The 21,994-nt window shown below is 41.8% G+C and overlaps 1 protein-coding gene across 8 annotated transcripts in view; it reads right to left on the bottom strand.

Moving 5' to 3' along the window:
• Positions 1-21,994, bottom strand: part of NTM (neurotrimin) — a 942,893-nt gene that overhangs the window by 27,170 nt on the left and 893,729 nt on the right. The window lies entirely within an intron of this gene.

Below are 21,994 nucleotides of genomic sequence, written 5' to 3'. Positions count from 1 at the left end.
TCAAGATCAAGAAGACATGGCTGCAAAGCTTGCCCTTTCTTTTTTTCTTTTTTTCTTAAAGCTTACCCTTTCATGTCGCCATTGAGAGACATGTCCCAGGCCTGATGTACAGACAGTCCCATTGCCTCACAGCGTTGTTTGGGGTAACAAATTGCTTTCAAATATAAAAGCAATGTATATATATATATATATATATAACTGTCACAGGCTGCATACCTGTTGCTTAAGAAAGTAAGCCCATGATCTGCTGGGAAGCACAGACTCAGGTGGAGACTCAGGTGGAGTGAAACTATCTTAACATGAGTAGCCCACATGAATAAAGGAAAGAAAGGAGCACTTGTCCCCAGGTAGTAAAACCTCTCCATAATTCACATGGATCTGCTGATCTAAAGCATGAAAATGACAACAGTAAGAAACTGGCACATACGTATGGTATGTAAAGTGACCATCCTATGTGTTCTATGACATTGGTAAGGTCACCACCTTTGTCAAGGTAACTATAGAAATAACAATGACAGCAATCAGAAAATGACTATGTTGTAAAGAAGGGCCGCCACCTGCCCAACACCGCCGCCACTCCTTGGTCGTGAGAAGTCTGTGCCACTGTCCAGTAACAAGCCCAACCTGAGCATTTCCTCATACTTGTTCATGCCGTATGGAACCCACACTATATATGTGTAGGCACTCTCTTGCCTCTATACCTACAGGAGAGCAAAAGAACAGCCTAGATCTATTACAGCAAGCTTCCAAAATTCACAAGAGCTAGGAATACTTTAATAAGTTTTTTTTTCATTAATTTATTTTTATTTTTCTTTTTTTAATAAATTTATTTTTTATTTGTGTTCAATTTGCCAACATATAGAATAACACCCAGTATAAATTGAAAACAGGGCCAGAAGGTCCAGGCCAGGGAGAGGACAATCAACATTAACCCATAGAGACTCACAGTGCTAACCAGTAAGAAACTTCCAATTATCCACAGTTAGCTTTTTTTTTGTTACTGTTTTATAAGTGTCTTTAGGGGGAGAGATACTAACACTGATTTGAGGAAAAGTAGAGGAAGTAAGAAGAAAAGGTTTACATGAAGAAGCTGTGATTCCTGGTATGTTGTCATTGTTTATTTTCTACCAACCTCAAGCCTGCATCTGTCAGTTCTTTCCCGGCTGGAATGCTGTAATTACTGTGCAGAGCATCTCGGAGACCAGTGTCACACTTCATATTCCCATTAATTTTAAATGGTAGTCCTTGGTACATATGTGTGGCAATTGGTGTCATATTTTAATTAGGCTTGCCCTACACCATCTGAAATTAATAATAGCTCGAATTACCAATGTAATTTATAAATTAACAGTGCCGTAGCATTAGGAAATAAATTAGCTCTGGACAGCTGTTTCTGGACTGAGCTCCAGTGTCGGAGCAGTGATTGGTAGGACCTCACATCTCCCAGGAGGCTATGTATTATGCCACCAAAGCAAGGGAACTAAAGGACACAGGGGTCTCTGCATCTCTTATCCTTGCCTCCAACTAGAGGCCATGCATCCACTTTAATTTCCCTATCCAAATATGTTCTTGTGTGACGACAGCAAGATCTATAGAGTCCAAGCTTGGATGAGCTTGTAATATGGACTTCCAAATGTCGGGGGGGAGTACAGGCCCATATGCAAGCACATAAATGCAAGGGTATTCACAATCAAGAACCCATCAAGTGGGGACAGGTGCATTAGTGTCTGTGTATATTTGTACATGAATATCAGGCAATCTTATGTAGGAAAGGAAGTTGGACGGCTTAAGATTTGGGCAAGCTGTATGCTCTCCATCGATCTGGACTCCTGTTACCAGAGGGAAGGGATTTACACTTAAGTCATCTTGCAGAAAAGCAATGAGGCTTAATTTCACCATCATATGTTCTCCAGACCAAATGTAGAATCAGAGAAAAGCCACAAGCCACTCTACTGCTCACCAATGTTACATGTATATTTTCTGATTAAATTGGGTAAAGCATGTGAAGATTGAGTTGTATAGTAAAATACCTCATACATTTTAAGTTTCACTGTTATTATTTCCCCCCTTTTCCTCACATACTTTTTCCCCTGGAAGCACGTAGAGCAAAGCCAGAGAGAAAAAGGTCGGCATGCACGTAACAAATTAAACTTTGAACCACCAGAAATTCCTATAGTTGCTGCTTAAAACAAATGAATAATTCAACCACCACCTCCGCCACCACCGCCACCACCACCGCCACCACCGCCACCACCGCAAGCTGAAATTTACAAAGTTGGTGACTGAATTTATAGAGTTAGTGATTCAAGGAGAGCTTTCTTTTAAGCAACAATTGTGCTCTGGCTGTAAATGATCAACGCTTTATCACTCATATGAGGAACTTACAAAGAATATTGGGAGGGGGAACAGATAAGCACAGCATATTTTAAGGGCGTTTAAAGTGTGAAAGGAAATTCTTGGTTAAGAGCTACCAGCAGGGAAAGGAGCAAATCACTTGATAAAATCCTATGAAAAGAAACCCTTCATGGTCAATAGCTTCTCACTAGGAAGTCCTTCTTTTCCAAAGAAAACACACCCCTCAGTGGAAATGACATGCCCACCCTCCTAAAATACTGCCTCCATCATGTCGCACCTCTTCAGACTTAGTGTCTCCCTATTTTCTGTAAGATCAAACACCAGCTCCACTGTCTTACGGAAACCCTGCATCAGCTAGCCCCGATCTACTCATACCGAATCATCTCGTACCGGTGCCATGAGGAAGGCAACAGGTCATCCTGGGGAAAAGCAAAAGTCTGGCATCAGGCACACCCAGTCCTGTACTTGAAGCCTCTGGAGGAGTTAACTTGCTGTTACTCCTCTGTGCCATCATTGCTTCCTCTCTACAACTCAGAATAATGTTACCGACCTCTAGTGGTGCTTTGAGGATGGAATGCACGCTCAATGCACTTGGCACAGTGGAAGGCACGTGATAAATTTTGCAGGTGTTAGCACTGTCACCACCATTGTCCCTACCACTGCTGCCACAGCTTTCCGCCAGGCCCTGCCATCCATTTCTCATCTTGGACAGACATCATCGTTCCTTTTGCACAGATTGCATCTATCACTCAGAGCTGTGTTCTTTCTGTCACCGAGGCAGACACCACCTCATTTTCAAATCCTAATTCTTCCCTGAAAACTCGTTGATATGGGTTGAATTGTGTCCCCCCCCAAAGACCTGTTGAGGCCCTTATCATCAGCATGCACAAATGTGACCTTATTTGGAAATAGTGTCTTTATAGAAGTAATGGACTTAAAAGGAGGTATTAGGGTGGGCCTTCATCCACCGTGACTGGTATCTTCATGAAAAGGAGAAATCTGGACACAGCAGGCACAGAGGGAAGACTATGTGAAGACACACAGGGAGAAGGTGGCCATGTGACCATAGCGATGCCTCTACAGGCCAGGGAAAGCCAAGGATTGCTGGCACACCACACAAGCTAGGAGAGGCGAAGTAGCGATTCTCCCCTACAGCTGTCAGAGAGAATGTGCACCAGCTGACACTCTGATCCTGGACCTTTAGCTTTCAGAACTGCGAGGCGATACACTTACGCTATTTACGCCATCTAGTTTGGGCTACTTGCTTATGGCGGCCTTAGGAAACTCAGACTCCCGTCTGTCTCCTGTCAGTGCCCGTGGCAGTCCCAGCAATCTTGTTCCATGCAGAGCTCTTCTAGCCTTCAAAACCATAAGGGAATTAAACCCGAGAGCTTCAAGAGACATTAATGGTTATATATAACTCCATAGTTGCTATATTAGGACACAGTCTCACTTCAGTAGAATTTCCTAGAATAGTCGTTTAAATATAGATTTCTAGATGCCACCCATACCTATTAAGTCAGAATCTTCAGGAAGGAGGAGTTTTAATTTTACTAGGAAATTGCCACATACAGCCAAGTTTGGGAGTTAGTGATATTATTAAATCCTTGTATCTTAATGTGGGAAACTGCAGTTCAGGGGAGCTCATGTCTGCTCAGTGACAGGACGACCCAGGTCTGCTGATGTCCAATCCACAGCAACTACAATAGCATTTCCCGGTGGCCGGTCGTTTTGTTCTGTTATGCATTGGTCTAATATTCTCCAATGGAAATAAAACTCTGGCTGCAAGGACCAATCTTGGATATCTCTAGCTCTAAAGGCACCTAGGAAAGTGGTTTCCATAACCTGAAATTTGTCAACTTCTTATTAATAAGATGATCGACTGGTGGAACTACAGGCTGAGTTCAGTTAAAAAGAGAGAGAAAAATAGTCAGGAGCTCCATGTTGCTCACCTAATCTTCATGTGGCTCTATTCCCAAGGCAGTGCCACTTCTGGTAATTGTTCTTAGCACAATATTTGTATTTCCTGACTTTAAAAAATATCATCACTATTAGTGTTCTAACAAAACAGACTTTCTTTAAGTATGTGATTTTAAAAGGTTTATTGAGTGTTTAGTATAATTTATATTTTGTCTTGGGGCCAATTACTTCCTCAGAGGAATGCATTCTTAATTTAAAAATGTAGATCAATGAGGAAGTATGATTTATCTAACAGAGTTTGTTTTACAGCCAACTTCTTAGGAGCACAGCTATTTCTTGAGGTGGAATCTGACAACCCAAGCAGGGAAACGAAGTAAGTTGGAAATGGGATTACTACGTCTGCCCCTCGATCCGCAAAGGAGTTTCACCTTGTCCAAAGGGTTGAGCTCAGCAGGTTATAACCAATCACAGGACAGAAACTGCCCTGTGCAACTGATATTCTTTGGAAAAGAAAACTTCAAATTTCTGAGTTCATAGATGGGGTATTAAAAACCTTTATAACTGAAAATAATAATAGCCACCATTATCATTTTTATTGCACCCAAGAATAAGCTTGTCAGGAGAACAGCTGTAGCTATTGGAGAGAAGAGGACACAGCTGTCTCCTTACTTAATATTTTTATGGCATATATACCAGCTGAGATAAAAATCATAGGTCCTCAGAAGCTGAAAAAAAATACAGAACCCAGAATCCCAGAATTTGAGAGTTGGAATTATTTTTTTAAATTTAGATTCAAATACCGTGACTAGCTTCATGCTAGACTGGTAGTCGTGCCACTGCTCTCACTTTCTCTCTCCGTTTCCATCAGGATGTTCCTGTTACACTCAGACCGGGCTTCAGGGACAGCTGTTTACAGGACTCACCAGCCAGTGTCCCTCCCAGGGCCTTTATTACGAGTGGACCAGCATGGGAGGTTTTTTGTGTTTTGTTGGAGAAAGACATGGTTTTGTTCAGAGACTGGGAGGTTGGTGGACAAGAACAGTGTGGCAGAGGTATGGTTGCTGTTCCACAACACCGATCCCTGCAAGCCAGAGGGAATGGTTCAAGGTGCAGGTGTTAGGGCCAGAACTACGGGAGGTGTGTTCCTAAGAGAGTTCGAGGTGGGCGGACCTGCCAAGAGATCCAGGGTCAGCATCTGCCAGTGAAGTCCTTCCTCATCCCCAGCCCCCGAGACCTCAGGGCATCCTCGACTTGGGGCACACAGCCAACCACCACTGACAACAGGGGCTCGTTCTGTCAGTGGAGGCAAAGGTGAGGGGCTTCGCCCGGGTGGGGGGGGGCAGGGGCAAGACATGGGGGGACGTGGACTTGAGCACATGGAAGGGATTTGAAGAACTAAGCAGAGGAAACACTGAGGCATGGCTGGGGGCCCTAAGAACCATACTGATGTGGCACTGACACAGTTCTTGTGCTGCTGGACCAGGCTGGGGACACGCGGGATCGCACACAGTCCAGGCAGCAACATTGACGGCCACAGGGCGAGACTCTCCATGTTAAGAAGCATTTCCAGACACGGTAGCAGTATAGATTTATCCACACAGCATAGCTCCTGAGGGTCTGACGTTATACTCAAGAGCTCGTCATGGTTATCAGCACCGTTGGCCTGATTGCAGCACGGGCAGGGTGAGTTCCCATGTCCTCACGTCGGCCCTGGCTCATAGTTCCCTTCTTATGCTTCAGATACCTCCTCCATAAAATGGGGCAAATCATACTACATTATCGTTACTGTGAGGATTAAATAAGTAAATATGTGTAAAGAACTTAGAGCATAATAAGTTCTCAATAGACGGTACTATCACTGATACCACAATTCAGTTTGAGCACATTTTAATATACAAGATCCTCGATACAAGAAAATCTTGATGCAGAAATGAAAGAATAATCAGATCTCTGCTTTTCTAGTAGGAATTTAATAATAATAAACTTTACAAAGGATTCACCACAGATCCTTTAACGAGGAAGCTCTACTCTCTTCACTTAAAATAGGATTTGATTTACAAGGGATACAGATTCTTGGGATCATTTCTTCTAGGAAAGCGGGTGTAGCTGCACATGTGAGCTGCTGCGAGGGTTTGAGAAATGGCTCTAATTTCTAAAGTAAGAATAAAGGGAGATATATAGATAAAGATACATAATCTATCCATATTATATCTATAGATGCCAACTGTAAATTGCATCTCTATATCTAATCTATTATCTATATATCTAGATAATATGTCTATATTTTTATCTTTCTCCTTGACCTTTCCCTTGGATATACATAGTACGGTTGATAGAAAAGAGAGTCTGAGGATATTTCCAAGAATAAAGCAAATTTATAAGATCTCTTGCAGGAAAAAAAAAAAAAAAAAGTTCTAGAAGGCCCCAAATACTTAGGATAGCCCTGCGGTACAGCCTCAAACATTCAATGAGAAAGTTATTCTTGGTAGCAACACAGGAACCGCTTTTGGGAAATGGGACAGACTGACTTGTTCTCACAGCCGGCTTCCACTATACGGGAGGGCTCTTCCTTAAACACGTTAGTGGTTATTGCTAGAGAGCCGGGAGCCGAAGCTGTGGAGTGTACAGCATGAGCAAATGTCCTCATGCCATTACCTCCCTGCCAGTCCCAGATTTGTATCTATGCCACATGGACTCTTCTTATACCTGGGAAACTTATCTCATCATTTCCCTGAGCTTTCTGTTAGACACCTAAGAATTGGTTGTTCTGAGCCATTCCCGCTGGTCACAGCATCTCTTGTACCATGTCCTACACACAGAAGATACCACTCCCCAGGCAGTTTCAATGCTCATTATCTCCTCGGCTTAAGATGGAAATGCAAATTGGGAGTTGAAAAATTAATCTGTTAACCTGATTCCATCCATCATCAAGCAACAGAGATCCAATAAAAATACTACATAAAAAAAAAATACTACATAAACTGATGCCAACTACAAGTTGCATGCCTGCCTGTCTATGCACCAATTTGTCTTTCTATCTGTAAAGGCAACAAGGAGACACTTAGCATAGATGCTCGTATGCAGTAAGAGCTCATTTGAGGAGCACCTGGATGGCTCAATTGGTTAAACATCTGACTCTTGAGTTCGGTCAGGTCACGACCTCAAGGCCGTGAGATCCAGCCCCACATGGGGCTCCATGCTTGGTGTGGAGCCTGCTTAAGATTCTCTCTCTGCTCCTCCCTGCCCTGCAGGTTCATTTTCTCTCTTTCTTTAAAAAACAAACAAAAAGCCTCATTTGATAGTGGAAACTGAGCATATAGATATAGATAGATATAGATATAGATATAGATATAGATATAGATATTTTGCATGTGTGTGAATATGCATGTATAAAATGTTAATGTATTATTGTACAGATATATAGAAGGGAAAATAAAAGAATTTCCTTAATTTTTGATTGGGCAACTTTCTGGGAATGATCATTAGCTATGTATTAAGGAGGAGCTGAAGCCCAAAATGTAATTATATGAAAATGAGCTCTGGGACTCCACAGGGACAAGCCCTGTGCATCCCTAAGGCCTGTCCCTTCCTGAATGATGTGACACTAGTTCTCTGTGCAGATGCGGCTTCAGCAGCCGGCTGGGCCCCGAGAGTTGTGTGCTCTTCTGTGTGCCTTTTCACGAAGCCTGTCAGCTCAGTTTTGCATGCAGACCCTCTATTACGGGTGATGATATCAGAGTCAGAAAGCACACAGCTGGATATTTGGAGTTTGCAGCTTGATGTCTGGAACCTGGGTATTTGAAGCAGTGCAGCTGATGGCTGCTAAGAAAAATAAATAAAGAAATAAAAAAAATCAGCTTTTGATTTGTAAACTCAGCCAATTTGATCTGAAAGACATTGATAGGGGATAAATATAGAACTCCGCAGTGTCATATTACCTCAGGATCTTGGCTGTTTGCTTTCTCTTTTTCTAAATCTCTAGAGATGTAAGTCAGTACCGAGTGCTGAGAAATGTGAAGGATTTAATTGCTTTGAAATTTCCTGCTCAGATTAATTTAAGGAAATTATTTTCACTTGAGAGGCTCCTGATGGGTTAAATGTCTCCTAACACCAGCACGCACACCCTCAGGTCAGAAGTCCACTTAGAGTCCCCTTCATCACCTGGGGAAGTTGCCTTGGGAAAGCAGGGTAGTCTGTACACTCAGTCTGCCATTCACTCATGAAGACACTTTCTAGATTGAGAAGAGGGGTTCTCAAACTGAAAACTGTGGAACTCTAACCCCAGGAGCCTCTGAACCCTAAGGGATGATGTGATGCATATGCACATACGTGTGTGTATTTTCCCTAATGAAGGATTCTATGCCTTTCTGGAAAAGTTTAATATCTACCTCCCTGTGTTCCTTTTGTTCATCCCACCAATGAGGATACAGAATCAAATCTCTACCAACCCCCAGCCCCACAAAGATAAAACAGTCAGAACGTGACCAATGATAGGAAGGATGTAACTCTAGAAGAAAAGAACAGCCTCGTGCATGTTTCATTAAATATTTTGTGGAGGATGGGGAGAGAGGTAACTTATAAATAATCCTTTTGAGGAATAGTTATGCAGACCTGAAGAGTTCTTTTCTTCACTAAAAGAGGGGAGTGCTTTTCCTGCCAGGACTTGGGGCGAAAGGAATGAAAGTATGCAGGGTACTGCCCCTCCCCACAGAGCCCCTGGCCAGCAGTGGTTAACCAGGTGGCCGCGGTACACAGATGGAGGAAGGAGGAAGGACAAGGCCTTCCCTTCACAGGCAGCACCCTCAGATGTGGAGCAGAATGAAGGCTTTCCTGTAGAATTCCATTTACTGGTGACTCTATCACACAAACAATGACCATTTGCGGGGAGGGGGGTGCAGAAAAGGTGGGGTGGGGACCAACCTCTAGTTGAGGTCGTATAATGAAGACTTTCAGATTAAATCATGAGGGGAGGCGGCAAAGTCCCATCCGTACTAGAGATGTGAATACTGTGCGTGCATTTCCAACTGGCACGGGGTAGGAGAGTATGTGTGCCTTGAGACAATCCCATGGAAATACCCACGGAGCAGCAGGAAGCCCACTGGTGTAGGATGATCTGGGCCCAGAGAGAGGGGAGAGACATGCCTGAAAACCTTGGTATTTACCATAATGGATTACAGCCTATGAATATGTATAAAATAGAATCTTTGCAAATAGTTCTCAAAATCTACCCACCACCAGATCTACTTGCTGCCAAGTCATACTGCCCGCCGTGCAAGCATGGGCCTTGCCCGCCGCTCTGCTCTTCCTCGCTCTGCTATCCATGGTGGAATTTTCAAGCACATAAAATCGATGGAAAGGGAGAGAAAGGGAAAGAAAGGGAGAGCTGACTTCCTCTTTCACTGGCGACACTACTACGATTTCCTTCTCTCGCTCTTCATTTCACAGAACATCCAAAAATAGGCCTGCACACGTGGGTCCTAGAGGAAACGCAACGTATGGGAGTAAGACAACCATGATCTCCTGGAATAAACATGGTGTTTCTGAATCCTGATTATGGTTATTTCTCTTAGCAATTAGGTAATTTTGAGCAAATTACTGAGCCCCAGTTCCCTCATTACTAAAATGTGAAGACTTATTTTATTACTCATTGGTTGGGTCAGAGAATTATATGAGGGAATTTGTGCAGAGTCACAGAGGGTGACTGGCACATGGAAGATGGTCGATAAATGCCAGGAGGCACACATCATAGGAAAGAAGACACTCAATCTGTAAATCAGGGCCACTCGGGGACATCTATCCCCTCTCCCGGGCCCCTCTAGACTTCGAAACCTCCTCCCTACATTTTAAATTACCAGCTAGGCTCGTAATTCCCACACGTTCATCTCCACCCCAGGATTCTCTGCTGAGCTCCCAGCCCCCCGAACACCTCATCAATAAGTCTCACAGACACTAAAGGCGGAATTCATGGTCTTGCCCTTCACACCTGCTCTCACCCCATATCTGCTCATGTCTGTTGCTTGCACTGCTAACTCTCCCACTCTCCTAAGATAAAAAAAAAAAAAAAAAAAGAGTCACATGTGATTCTTCTTTTTCTCTCATTCCTTGCCTCAGTCAACAAATCCTGTTGTTTTTACCTTCTTTAGAGGTTTCAAATCTATTTCCTTCTTTCCCTTGTCATTGTTAACGATCTTAATCCAAGTGCCCATTATCTACTGAGGATTATTTTAATACGTTCTTTACTGATCTCCCTGCTTCCAGCTCATTATTTTTATTTTTGTCTATAATTGCCAAATATAAAAATTCCACCCCTGCTTAAATCCCCTCACGTTCCTCCTGGACGTGGCATGTACAGGCTCCTCAGGGGCCGGGTGTTGTCTGCAGCTCCAGATTTCTCTCTTACCAGCTCCTTTCTCCTCACATCCACTGGACACACTGGCAAAGTTCCTAAAACATTAGGCTATTGATCTCTGCCTTTGTAACCTCCTCTTCTCCGCCTGGGATCTAATACTCCTTTGTCCACTTTCAAATGTCTATACATCCTTCAAAAACCATCTTACATATCATTCCTCTGGGAACCCTTTCTTGACATTCAAAGTTCCTTGTTTCCTTTCTACCCAGCTTATTTTTGGGGTTTGTTTCTAGAGTGTCGTACTAATAACACTGCATTGTTATGTATTTACATATGTTTACCCATCTGGACTCAAATTCTCAGGAAGAAAGGAACTCTTATTTGTTTCTGTATCTCTAATATCTGTAGCTGTGTTTAACACAGAGGAGGCACCAAGTGATCCTACGGTCAGAGACTGAGTGAATGAACTGAATTACTATAATTTTGGTGGCTGTTCTGGCTATCGTGATGAACCATTTACAACTTTCTTTGGTGACTTTTGAAAAAACAGAAGAGGTCTACTTTTTAAGGTTTATTTATTTATATTTCCTCCTGATAAAAGGCTGGACCTCTCAAATTTCCTTAAGTTAAAGAATCCTCTCCCAACTTCCTAGGAGGAATTAAAAAAAGCCTTCATCAAGCTAGGGTTGGAGTGAACACGAGCTGGGTTTGGCCATCTCCACAAATATCCTTAGTTAAAAGCTCTTGTAACTAATGTTCCTGCTTCCTCTGAATGAGTTAGGATACAGCGTGCCCTAATCAGAAGTGTCTCAGAGAGCTTTCTTATGTCATCGTCAATTTGGATGCATTTTTTCCAACTGGAATCAGCTTGGTGATTCAGCTCTGCCTATATGTAATTAGTGGTGGAATGATTGCAGGCAATGTGATTAGGCTCTTTACCTTCCTGGGACAGGCAGGAAAAAAAGTGCTGTCATCAACACAAAGTGGGCCTCAATAGGAGAGGGGGGAGACTCTGCAGGAGAGACACCAGGGCCAGCAGCACTACGTACAATAAGCAGCACCGCGCCAGGGATGGAAGCTGGCAACTGGGGATGCGGCTTCAAGCAACGGCTGCTTCTATTGAGGAAATACTGAACTCCGCCTCCTAGAGCAATGCTGTACTGGAGTGCAGGGACCACCCTGAGTCTCCCCATCACCTGCTTCATGAAGTCTGAAGCCCAAATGCACAAAAGACCGAAGGAACGTGCCTGTTCTCACACACACGCCTGTGCAACTTCCCTGCCCTCCTTCCTTCTCAGGATCCAGGGCCTTGGCCTGCCACTGACAGTGCCATGTTCTTTTTTCTGTTTGTTTTTTAAGATTTTATTTATTTATTCATAAGAGACACAGAGAGAGAGGCAGAGACACAGGCAGAGGGAGAAGCAGGCTCCCTGTGGGGAGCCCAACATAAGACTCGATCCCAGGACCCTGGGATCACACCCTGGGCTGAAGGCAGATGATCAGCCACTAAGCCACCCAGGCACCCCAATGTCATGTTGGGGCACCCCCACTGCCCTCAACTGCTTTCCTTAAACTGTATTAGCTCCTACTCCTCTGGACTTCTTCAAACCTAGCCACTCTCTTCCTTTCCCATAGTTTCAAGAGATGGGATGAAGGAATAGTTTACTTTATCACAGACCAAAATGTCACTGATTCTTGAATTGAGAAAACTAACCACCTGAGCTGAGGGGGGCTGTAAGTTATTCTTTCTTTCTGTTCTAATTCTCTACTTCAGGCGCCTGTCACCCTGCATGGTGCAGTGGGCAAGTGGACAGGAGCTCATGAAGCAACCCACGGAGTCAGGGGCTGGTGAAGGTAGCGTTCAGAGAAAGAGAGAGACAGATAGAGAGGGAAAAGGAGGAGGGGAGAGTGTGAGAGAGGCAGAGCATATGCAGATGATAAAACTGCACATCAAACGACAAAGACAGCAAGCAGAATGCAAGTGTTTTGCTAAAGGCTATTTTCTGGTTGCTTAGGTAAATCAGAATCTCGCTCCCATGACTACCGTGTTCTCATCAAAGCTCAAAGGCACCGTCACCACTCTGGAATTAGTTAGACACAACCACTCCTGTCTGAGGCCTGTGGAAGCAGCTGGCCTGAACACCACTGGAACATCCTACTACACTTTAAAGACCCTAGGATTGGCTAGAATAACCATTCTTTCCAAGAGACTCTCCTACCCGATCCTCTAGAAGAGGGGCAGCACACTTTTTCTACAAGGATCAAACAGCAAATGTTTTTAGACCTTGTAGACCATGCAGCCTCTGTGGCAGCTACTGAGCTCTGTGGTTGTAGCGCAAAAGCAGCCACAAAGTAGACGTGAATGAGTGTGAGTGGCTGCTGTCCAATGAAGCTTTATTTACCATGAACTATGGTTCCTCTTATGGCTAATATTCAACTGTTTAAAAACGTAAAAGGCATTCTCAACTTGTGGGACATGCAAAACACCAGGTGGCTGTTGCATCTGGCCTGTGGTCTGCAGTGTGCTGACCACCAATGTAGAAGTATGAATCCATCCAGCGGCTTTCTACTTCCTACGGGTCTTGTCTCACTCTTGTCTGGCTCACCTCCACACTCTTCGTCTCCTCTCAAGACTCTTCCATTGTGGTCTGTGCACTTCTACTGACGGCCAGTTACTCCCTTCTCCCCGCACAGTCTTCTTGGACAGATACCTCCCCTTTGCTTTCACAGAGTCTAAGAGTATGGATTCCACTAGAGACCCATCCTGTCAAGTGGAGGCTACTGCTTTATTCTATTGTTGGTTGGATGTTTGTTCTCTAGTGAAATGTCTAGACTCCACCTTCCAGCCTCACCACTCTTCTGTTCTCCTGACCTCCTGGTCATTCCTTCCCATTCAATGAACACCTTTGCTCCTGCTTAGAGCCTTCATCTCCATGCCAACTCTTACCCATCATTCTCAGTGACTTCATTGTCCAGAAATATAATCTATCAAAAACTTGATCCTCACATTCTTGATCCCTAATTTCCAATGAGTTTCTCCTCTGCTCACTTCACACACACCTCTGAAGTCATTAATCTGAGCATCTCACTCTGTCCATGACTTCCTGTCCTTGCCAACGCATTTGCTCAGTGACTTTCTGGAAACAATGATTTTACTTCACTAAGGGCTCAAATCCACTGACACAATACTTTTTACTCTTTTTCCCTTTGACATTCCTCTTGATAAAACTTAGGTTTTCATGGCGCATCATTGTAATCCCTCTCTGGAAAATACCTACAACTATTTCACCTCCGCCTGTGTGTTACAGTCACTGGAGGAAGCTCCACTCAACATGGATCCAGATGTCTGTTTTCCCGGTGTCTGCTCTGGGAGTATCATACAAACAGCAGCCTGGCTTGACTGGACATTCACCACAGATAAGCTCTCACCACTGCCCTGGAATTTTGCATTGTTTCTCTGATAACCAGACTCTCCCACTCTCAAGGTTTGTTTTCATTACTCATGCTTTTCAAACACCTCACTCCCTGGTCATCATCTCCTTCCTTCTATATTATTTTCTGATGATGATCTGCTAATGAGATGGACCCAGAAACCATCAGACAGTATCACTCCTCTTCTCACAATCAAATCTACAGACCTCTACATCTGTCATCTGTCATCTCATTGTGTCCTGAGTTACAATCTCTCAATGGAAAGTACCCTCAACTTCTTCCCCTCTACTCCTGCTCTCTAACAGAACAGCTGTTTGTCACTTCTCAAAAAAATAATTCCTTCTTTTGATCTATAATTTCTTCCCTTCTCACTTTTTTGAGGACTTCACTCCATCTGCTTTATTTACTTATGCTTCAAAGATTTTTTTTTCATTTTTATTATTTTTAAAGGCTTGATTCCAGGCCATCACACCAATTGGTTTTGCTCAACTAATAAAAATCGGTCTGCTCTCCCTTAATTCCTAGTTGTAATCCACCCAGATTATTTTTTCACCTTTTATTTTTTATTTTTTAACAACACATCTTCCTTGGAAGACCACATTTTATTTATTTATTTATTTATTTATTTATTTATTTATTTATTTATTTTACTTATGATAGGCACACAATGAGAGAGAGAGAGAGGCAGAGTCACAGGCAGAGGGAGAAGCAGGCTCCATGCACCGGGAGCCCGACGTGGAATTCGATCCCGGATCTCCAGGATCGCGCCCTGGGCCAAAGGCAGGTGCCAAACCGCTGTGCCACCCAGGGATCCCTTTTTTCACCTTTTAAATATCTGTCTTAACACCACTCCTCACTGCTGACCCTGTGTTTCACAGCCCTGCTCAATAGTCAAGCGTCTCAAAACTATTGTCCAAATGTGCCATCTAGAATTCTTTACCTTAGATTCATACTTCAGTTAGTCCAGTGGAGCTTCTGTCCACATCTCTTCACTGAATCTAATCATACAAAGGTCACTAAATGACTGCCAAGTTTCCAAACTAATTGCACATATTTTAGTGTTTTCTTATGACACTTCTTGGCAACAGGCTACACGGTCAACAGCTAGCTCCTTTATTTTATTTATTTATTTATTTATTTATTTATTTATTTATTTATTTATTTATTTATTTATTTATTTTTAACAGCTAGCTCCTTTAAATGGTCTTCTCTTGGCTTCTCTAATGATATATTCTCCCAATTCCCATCCATCCTCTCTGGTTACCCTTTCTGAATCTCCTTCACTGGCTTTCCCTGTGTTATCCAACTTCTGTGTATTGGGGTTGTCAAGAGCCAGGTCCTAGGCATTCCTTTCTTTGCTCACGGTACATTTTCCAGGCAATATCACATATTCTGTGGCTTTGAACTTCCAGTTATATGGCAACAACTCACAAATTTATACTTCTCCCCTAATTTATCTTTCATGAGTCCTGGACTCATGTATGCACTAGCATACCTAAAACAATCACTTGGAAGTCCCATAAACATCCAAATTTGTCCAACATGGAATTCTTGGCTTTTCTCCTTCAAACGTTCCTCCTTTCAGTTTTTCTCTTATTAATGAATGATACCTCTATTGACCTAATTGCTCAAATGAAAATTCTGGGAGTTAAGCTCAGTCCTAACCTCTCCCTGATGACAATACTGAATCCATTACCAAGTCTTGCTGATTCTACTTCCAAAATACGCCTTGAGTTTATTCTCCTCTTTCTTTTTTTTAATTTTTTTTAATTGTTATTTATTTATGATAGTCAGAGAGAGAGAGAGAGAGAGAGAGAGAGAGAGAGGCAGAGACACAAGCAGAGGGAGAAGCAGGCTCCATGCACTGGGAACCCGACGTGGGATTTGATCCCAGGTCTCCAGGATTGCGCCCTGGGCCAAAGGCAGGGGCCAAACCGCTGCGCTACCCAGGGATCCCCTATTCTCCTCTTTCTATTTTTACCTGTATCACCTTACCCTTCAGAGACTACTGGAACAGCCTATGGACTTTCTAATTTACAAAACTTGTTTACAGATATTATCTACTTAATCTTTTCCAATGAGACTATCAGGTAGGTAACATATGATGCAGTCAACACCAAGTCAGCATAAAGTATCACATGTCCTGTCATGACTTAACCCCTCTTTATTTCTTTGCCACTTTTCCCGTAATATATTTCTGTACTTAGCTCAGGCCTCATTGAAAAAAAAAAAGTTATAATTCCAGAAGAAAATCATCTTATATTTTGTCCCTGGTTTTACACCTAGAAATACACACTCTCTCTCTCAGGCTGTCTCTTCCTTTCCTTCAGGTCACAACTTAGATTTCATCTCTTATGAGAATCCTTCCTTAACATTTCTGGTGCCCCTGGGATAACACCTTGTTCCTTTATTCACTGTATGTCATAAGTCCTCTGTGCTTTTTTTCTGTGATAACTTTTTTTATATAATATTAAGGTGGTCTGGTTATTTATCTGTTTCTACCTTCAGACTAAAAGTCCACTAAGGGCAGATAGCAATTCTGTACCTGTAGCATATAGTGTTCACAACATGTAGTTACTAAATGAACAAAGGAATTAATTAATGCATTAGCTGATATGTTTGCTGTGGCCAACACATTTTTAATTTTTTTTAATTTAAATTCAATTTGCCAACATATAGTATAACACCCAGTGCTCATCCCATTAAGTGCCCCCCTCAGTGCCCGTCACCCAGTCATCCCATCCCCCCGCCTGCCTCCCCTTCCACTACCCTTTGTAGGTTTCCCAGAGTTAGGAGTCTCTCATGGTTTGTCACCCCCTCTAATTTTCCCCCACTCAGTTCCCTTCCTTTCTCTTATAATCCCTTTCACTATTTCTTATATTCCATGTATGAGTGAAACCATATGAAGATTGTCTTTTTCCAATTGACTCATTTCACTCAACATAATACAAGGCCGACACTGAGTCTCTATCTATGTTGTTTGGACAGAGTCTGTTAAAGTAACCCACTTTATAACCAAATGCATATCTAGGGCCCCCATGACACACATACCTGACTTTGTAGTCCCATTTCCTATTACTTCCAGATTCCATTTTTCCACGTCAATGGTTTACCAGGAGCAGGGCAGTGGGGGATGGGTATTCACTGCCATTGTCCAAAAATTTTACATGCATGGTGATGATTTTAAAAACTGGGCTGATTTTAGTCAATTATTATTAATTTTCTGAAGCTCCAGTTAAGATGAAGTAAGCACACCTTACCCTAAACACACCTTGGATCTTCCACTCATCACAGCTACAGAACACATTTTAAAATGACCTGAAAAGTAAGCAGGCAGATTGGGGAGGGAAATGAAAACTTGAGGAACGATCACTGCAATGGTTAAGTTTATGGCTGTTCTTTGTTTTCCTTTCTCAGCATAAACTCAGAGCAGCCAAAGTCCTGAAATGGTGTGGTACATGCAAACTGAAAAATGGTTCAAAATAATCCTTCTCTTTGTGTCTTAGGATGGAGAAGAGGGAAATCTACAAGATAGGGAGAGTGAGGGACATTCCCTGTTGTTTTGGTTTTTTGATGTTTCCCTTCTTGGTTCTGCCCTGAGGTAAATCTCAATCCTGCAGCAGCAACGCTAGTAGCTGCAGTGGCCACATAAACACCTAAAACTTGAAGAAAAAAAAAAGTCTTTATGATTTGAAGAACTGAGAAAAAGGGCTCCTGTGTCCTGAAAAATATGAAGGAATTTCCATTACATATTTTTTCTTCTCTTCCTTCTCTTTCATTGTTTTGCCCCAGAGTTTGACTCAGTCACAGGAAATGAGAAACATTAAGAGAAGTCTAATACTTTTGTTTTCTAGGTAGAGGGCAAGGAAAGGGGACCCATGGGGACTAAGAAGAGGAAGAAATCACAGAGAAGGGAGCTCAAAAGGGGTCACGTAGAGCAGTGTGAAAAACCTTTGGTTCACCTCTGCACATGTGTGAACTCACCCCAAACAGCATAACAAAATCTTCAAGAACTGAAGTCTTGTTTAACTCAGAGTCCTAGTTAGCCAATCTCAATAACACTGTGGAGACTTTGGAATAGAACTGGCATTGGAATCACAGAAAAAGGAGGATCAGTATTTGTGACGAAAACCTAACTGAATTAATTGGCTATTAAAACAGGCAGTTCTATCTCTGGGTATGTTCTCAAGCAATTTTTATAAACCTAGAGCCTCCTAACCTAATATTCAAAGTGTGAAGGTTATGATCCAAAACTACTAATCATACAAAGAACGAAGAAAAGCTCAACAACTATAAGGGAAAAGACAACAGAGACCAGAAGAGCTATATGTTGCATGTATCAAACATTTTCAAGGAGCTAGTAACTAGGACCCATGAAATAAAAAAGATTTTTTAAAAAGATTTATTTATATATTTTAGAGAGAGAGGGAGAGAAAGAGAGCACAGATGGAGAGGGGGGCAGAGGGAGAGAGAGAATCTTTAGAGAAACTCCCCACTGAGCACAGAGCCCAACGTGGGGCTCAGTCCCAAGACCCTGAGATCATGACTTGAGCTGAAATCAAGTGTCAGTTGCTTAACCAACTAAGCCACCCAGGCAACCCCAAAGTGGACACTTTTGAAATGAATGAAAATATAAATTTTCAACAGAAAACTGGAAACCATAAATAAGAAACAAGTAAGACAAAAATTGTACTGAACTTTAGATATTCACAAGATGGGTCAATGAACTTGAAGAAGATGAATAGAAGTCATCCGATCTGAACAGTATAGATTAAGAGAGGGCTCAGAGCTTGATTACAAAAGGGCAGCATAATAAATGTCTTGGGGTGATGGGGCTGCTGTGTATTCTGCTCAGTTCCAGTGGTGAGGGAACACATGAATCTATGCATATAATCTACTCATAGAAATGCATACTCAAAAAAAAAAGATAGCTAACTTTAGTAGCTAGTACAGTGCATGGTACAACGTAGATGCCAACCAAATTGCATTTCATATGTCAGAATCTTGGATGTTCCCAAGTTTTACAGTTTCTTAAAATTTATTTGTCCTTTAAGTTTAAGTAATTCTGGATTTTCTTTGCACTGAGAAAACTCAATGTTCCTTCAAATAGTTTAGGGATATTTGGGAAGCTTTTAACACTCTTGGCTTCTGTGGCTCTTGGTTCTGGATTCCACTGAGAATCGCATCCTCCACTCTGCTTTGTGTCCTGTCCAGGCTGTCTCTCCTCTGTGCTGTTTGGTAGAACTGTCTGCTTCAGTTCCCAGGGAAACACTAACTCTAGGCCCTGCATATAGCACACAATGCTAAAGGTTTTTGACAAGAAAGGAGACTATATTTCACAAAGCATATAAAGAACTAAAATTTCACTTTTAAATAGTCTTGCCTCCAGCGATAAAATACATCGTCCCTGTCAACCACATAAATGTACGCTGAATGACTAGCCTTAATTATTCCTCAATGTTCTTCAAAATAGACACATATCCACTCAGCACATCCCCAGAACACTGTGTTTTTCCTTTTATCCCCATTAACCATGTGCTGTCTTGGACATGCACAGAGACCCCAAAGTGTAAGCTAATAAAATTGTAAGCCTATCTGTTACACACTCACATACATACTCACACATACACATATGTTAGCACATTTTCTTATTTCTCTATTTAGCAGAATGCTTACATTTGCCATTTATTTCCCTTTAAGTCTATTTTTCACATGTTCTATATTGGGAAACATTCATGGAATCATAAATCCTTAATTCATTTGCACTTGACTTCCTATAATCATATTCTCCAGCAGTTGTTCAGTCTCCCAAATCCCTTTCTCAATTCTTTTTAGTGCATTATTTTTTCTTATAAAACAGATTTTTTTTTTTATTCCTCGGAAATCAAATAACTTCAACCTTATACACACTCACAGCTCGACACATACACAGCTCAAGGGCCCTCTGTTCAGTCACATGCACACAGGGCCTGACACAGGCCTAGTCCTGGATAAAAGAAGCCTCCCCAAAGGAATAGACAAGGGGAGAGTGGGGAGACCAGAGGGAGAAAGGTACCAGAAAAAGAGTGGGAGGAGGAGTTGGAAATGGAGTTTGTGGGGTGACAACAGGGGCTTGCCATGGGAACTGAGCAAGAGCAGGATGTTTCATTTGTAACCACCATTATTGGCAGGAAAATTTCCACTTTCCGTCATAAGCCCCTCATCTAGCAGGAAAAGCCTATTTTAGTCTTGCCCATCTTGGCCTCCCTTCCAGTCCTCTTAGCTAAAAGCACTGTCAGTCCCCAAGACAAGTTAGAACAGGGTTCTGTGAACAATAGCCTAAAGAAGAGACTTAAGGCATATTGGATTTTTTTCAATCCTCCAGGAATATATACATGATGCAAATATTTTTTAAAATGCCAAATTTTCCATCCAAATTCAAGCTCCAACATTAATGGGCATCATATCTTATCTTCCCAAGCTGTTTGATCTCTGATCAGGATGCTGTCATAGCTGCCTTCCTTTACAAAGACATCCAGCATCAGACCCTGCACCAGGGCCGTCAGTCTGTGCTTCTCCGAAAGGTGGGGCTCATTGCCTTGAAAGACTCAGGTAGGTTATGACTTTACCTACTTGGAAAGAGCTAAGAACTAAGAATTAGCCAGAAGTTTAATTTATATGCTATACGGTAGGATTGTCCATGCCATGTTTTTTCCAAGTATATACATTGATAAGAAGGCAAATTGACAAAGGTATATAACCCTGTATCTGTCCAAACAATTAATTAAAAAATCACATACACTATGTAAACACACACACACACACACACACACACACACACACACTCTCTCACATTTCTTGTATTCAAGAAGCTACAGGTAAACAAAGTATTCATAGGTATAAGTTCTAAGGTTATGTGTAGATTTCTTTCTTAAATTGAAAAAGTATTCAATTTATCATTTTACCTGCCTTAACTTGCTTTAAACCATCTTTTTTTTTTCCCACTGTAAACACAAAGGAGAAATTCATCCAAGCTGAGTGTAAATATCTCAAGTTATGAATTAGTCTAGCTGGAATTAATGATGTTCCCCCATATTGGGGATCAGATATTCTTTAGAAAACATGAGATTTTCAAGTCATAAGCTGATCATGGAGAATATTTCTGCTCAGGGAGCTGTTTAAGACAAAATCCTCGATTTGGGGGTGGAGTTCTTGGTTTGTCATCTGAAAGCTTCTAATAATCACCATTATCCATCACCATAAAAAATGTGTCTTTGTGTAAACTTGGAAACCAGAACAATTTATAGCTATTTCAAGTTACCCACTCGCTTCCAGACATAAGCTATTCCCCAAACAGCTCTAGCTCAGCCACTTTGATGACAAGAGAATTTCTGAAGAATATTTCATGGAGATTTTTTAAATGTTTACAACAATGCAAATATTGATGTCTCAGCCAGTCAATATCAAAATTTATAGTCCTTCAATTTAAACAGTGAGCCAGGCTCCCTATTGGTCAATATCTGCACTCAGGTAAATAAATCTTTATACTGACTTCAGCAGATGTCAATAGCTACTTATTCCAGATAAGTAAAAGTAAAAACAGGAAGCATTATTTATTTTTTTGAGGTAAAATAGCAACTAGTTACATAAAGGCCCTGTGGCATTTCTGAAATATCAATATGTAGTTACTTTTGGCTATAAAACATAACAGTATCATAATATGTGGGCTTAAAACACATTGGTTGAAATTTTAGAAGTAGGAGTTAATAAAAATAAATTTCTTCTATGTTATTAATATCACAGGGCTATTTTTTAAGACTTGAAATAATTCTCAGCTTTCTTGTTCTTTTCATCATGAGTGAGGTTAATTTTTGATATTATTCATAACTAGGAAAATTCACAAAGAGATATTATTCCTGAACCCTTCCTAGATTATGTGATTAACCCTTATTCTAAACC

The sequence above is a fragment of the Canis aureus genome, chromosome 3 (assembly GCF_053574225.1).
Source record: "Canis aureus isolate CA01 chromosome 3, VMU_Caureus_v.1.0, whole genome shotgun sequence".
Taxonomy (NCBI): Eukaryota; Metazoa; Chordata; class Mammalia; order Carnivora; family Canidae; genus Canis; species Canis aureus.
Note: the sequence above shows the minus strand (reverse complement) of the source record. Positions and strands in the feature narration are given on the sequence as shown.